Consider the following 3,237-nt stretch of genomic DNA (forward strand, 5'->3'; position numbering starts at 1 on the left):
GTAGTTGCGGATGTTTGCGGGAGGGTTAATCATAAGTAGGAGGTTTGTTCAAGTAATAACAAAACCTAAGTACCGGTCCACCCACATATCAAATTATCAAAGTAGCGAACATGAATTAAACCAACATGATGAAACTGACTAGATGAAATTCCCGTGTACCCTCAAGAATGCTTCGCTTATCATAAGAGACCGTTTGGCCTGTCCTTTGCCTAAAAAGGATTGGGATACCCTTCTGCACTTTTGTTACTACTACCGTTACTTTCTCATTACAAATTATCTTGCTATCAAACTACTAAGCTACTTACAATTTCAGCACTTGCAGACATTACCTTACTAAAAACTACTTGTCATTTCCTTTTTCTCCTTGTTGGGTTTGACACTCTTAATTATTGAAAAGAGTTAAAATTGATCCCCTATACTTGTGGGTCATCAAGGCTATTTTCCGGTGCCATTGCCGGGGAGTGAAGCACCTTTGGTAAATGGAATTTGGTAAGGAAACATTTATATAGTGTGCTGAAATTTATTGACATTTGTTACTATGGAAAACAATCCTTTGAGGGGTTTGTTCGGGGTATCTTCACCTCGTCCAGAACCACAATTAGCTAGCCCACAACCTACTGCACCTACTGAAAATATTGAATATGAAATTCCTTCGGGTATGATAGAACAACTGCTAGCTAATCCTTATGCAGGAGATGGAACCGAACATCCTGATATGCACCTGATATATGTAGAACAAATTTTTGGATTGTTTAAGCTTGCAGGTTTACCCAGAGGTGAAGTTATGAAAAAGGTCTTCCCTTTATCTTTGAAGCGAAAAGCATTGGCATGGTATAGACTATGCGATGATATTGGATCATGGAATTGGAATAATTTGAAATTGGAGTTCCACCAAAAAATTTATCCTATGCATCTAGTTCATCGTGATTGGAATTACATATATAATTTTTGGCCTCGTGAAGGATAAAGTATCTCTCTAGCTTGGGGAGGCTTAAGTCAATGTTATATTCATGCCCCAATCATGAGCTCTCAAGAGAAATTATTATCCGGAACTTTTATGTTGTGCTTTCTTGTAATGATAAAACCATGCTTGATACTTCTTGTGCTGGTTCTTTTATGAAGAAGACTATTGAATTCCGGTGGGATCTTTTGGAAAGAATTAAACGCAGCTCTGAAGATTGGGAACTCTAAGAAGGTAAAGAGTCAGGTATTAAGCTTAAGTATGATTGTGTTAAATCTTTTATGGATACCGATGCTTTTAAAAAGTTTAGCACTAAATATGGACTTGACTCTGAGATAGTAGCCTCCTTTTGGGAATCATTTGCTACTCATGTTGATCTCCCTAAAGAGAAGTGGTTTAAATATCACCCATCTGTGAAACAAGAAATCAAGGAACCGGTACCAGTTAAAGAAGAAACTATAATTTATAATTTTGATCTAGTTGTTCCTTCTGCTTATATTGAGAAACCACCTTTCCCTATTAGGGTAAAGGAACATACTTAAGTTTCAACTGTGGTTAACAAAAGCTATATTAGAACACCTAAACCTGATGAACAAATTAAAGTAGAACGTAGTATTGCTATGGTTAAAGATCTCTTGGAAGAAGATATGGATGGGCATGTTATTTATTTCTGTGAAGAAGCTGCTAGAATTGCCAAACCTGATATGAGGATAAACATAGACCTGTTGTTGGCATGCCTGTCATCTCACTTAAAATAGGAGATCACTGTTATCATCGTTTATGTGACATAGGTGCTAGTGTGAGTGCTATTCCTTACACCTTATATCAAGAAGTTATGAATGACATAACATCCGTAGAGATAGAAGAAATAGATTTTACTATTATACTTGCTAATACAGACACCATATCACCAATTGGGATTGTTAGAGATGTTGAAGTCTTGTGTGGGAAAATAAAATACCCTATTGATTTCTTTGTTCTTGGTTCCCCACAAGATGACTTATGTCCCATTATTTTTGGTAGACCTTTCTTGAACACCGTTAATGCTAAAATCAACTCTGAGAAACAAACTGTTGGTATTAGTTTTGGTGATGAATCTCATGAGTTTAATTTTTCCAAGTTTAGTAGAAAACTTCATGTAAAAGAATTGCCTAGTGTCGGGTGGTAGGTGCGACATATGCCAACGGGTGGCTAATCATTATGGGATCCAGTAAGACATCGTCGGTTCCTGGAAACGGGATAAGGCAAAGACATGCACGCCAGCGAATCTTACCTAGGTTCGGGGCTCTCCTAGTGGATAACACCCCTAGTCCTGCTCTGCGGGGTCTCCTCATGATCACTAGATCAACAAGTAGCTACAAGACGCTCCTTGAGCTGTTTTGCTAGAGGAAGAAGAAGGTCAAGGCTAGCTCTCCTCTTCTCTCTATGTGGTGTCTAAAACTCTAACAGATCAACCCTTTGCATGGGTGCCCTGGGGGGTTTATATAGGCTAACCCCCAAGGGGTACAATGGTAATCCTGTTGGATGTGGGTCCAGGCTGTCAGTGTCTGTAGCCGCCGGCTTCTCCGCCGGCCACTGGGGCCCGCCGACTGGTGGGTCCCGCCAACTACCGGCCTCTTGGCCGACAGGCTAGGCCGAGCCCGAGGGTCTTGTCGGCTGCTGGTTACTTTAGCCTTGCTCTTGGTGATGATGGCTTTGTCGGGGTAAGTTTGGCTACAGTGTCGCCGCCTGGCACTACTAGAAAAAGGCATGTTAGTGGCGCACCTATTTTGGCTATTAATGGCACACTATAGGTGCGCCACTATTACCACACCACTAGTAACAAATACTAATGGCGCACCTCTGGTGCGCCATTAGTATTGTAGGTAATAGTGGCGCACCTTGTAGTGCGCCATTACAGGTGCGCCACTGGTATCTTTTTTTTGAATTTTTTGAATTTTTTGTGAATTTTGAAGGCGGGGAAATAGTAGTGGTGCACCGTCTAACCCCCACCGTGCGCCATTGCTATTTTTGAATTTTGAATTTGGATCTGGATCGCGATTTTTTTGCCTTTTTTTGCTCGTTTTTTTGCACGATATTTTTTGAAATTTTGTTCTCGTTTTTGGATCTTATACGTTCTTTTGCCGGAGAGGAGTTCGCTAGAGAGGAGGGCGAAGGAAAGACCATAAGGAGGATAGGAGGGAGGAGGAGGTTACCGGAGAGGAGCTCGCCTACATCACCGGAGAGGAGGAGGGGGTCGCCGGAGAGGAGTTCACTGGAGAGGAGGGAGGAGAAAC

Source organism: Triticum aestivum, chromosome 7B (assembly GCF_018294505.1).
Source record: "Triticum aestivum cultivar Chinese Spring chromosome 7B, IWGSC CS RefSeq v2.1, whole genome shotgun sequence".
Taxonomy (NCBI): Eukaryota; Viridiplantae; Streptophyta; class Magnoliopsida; order Poales; family Poaceae; genus Triticum; species Triticum aestivum.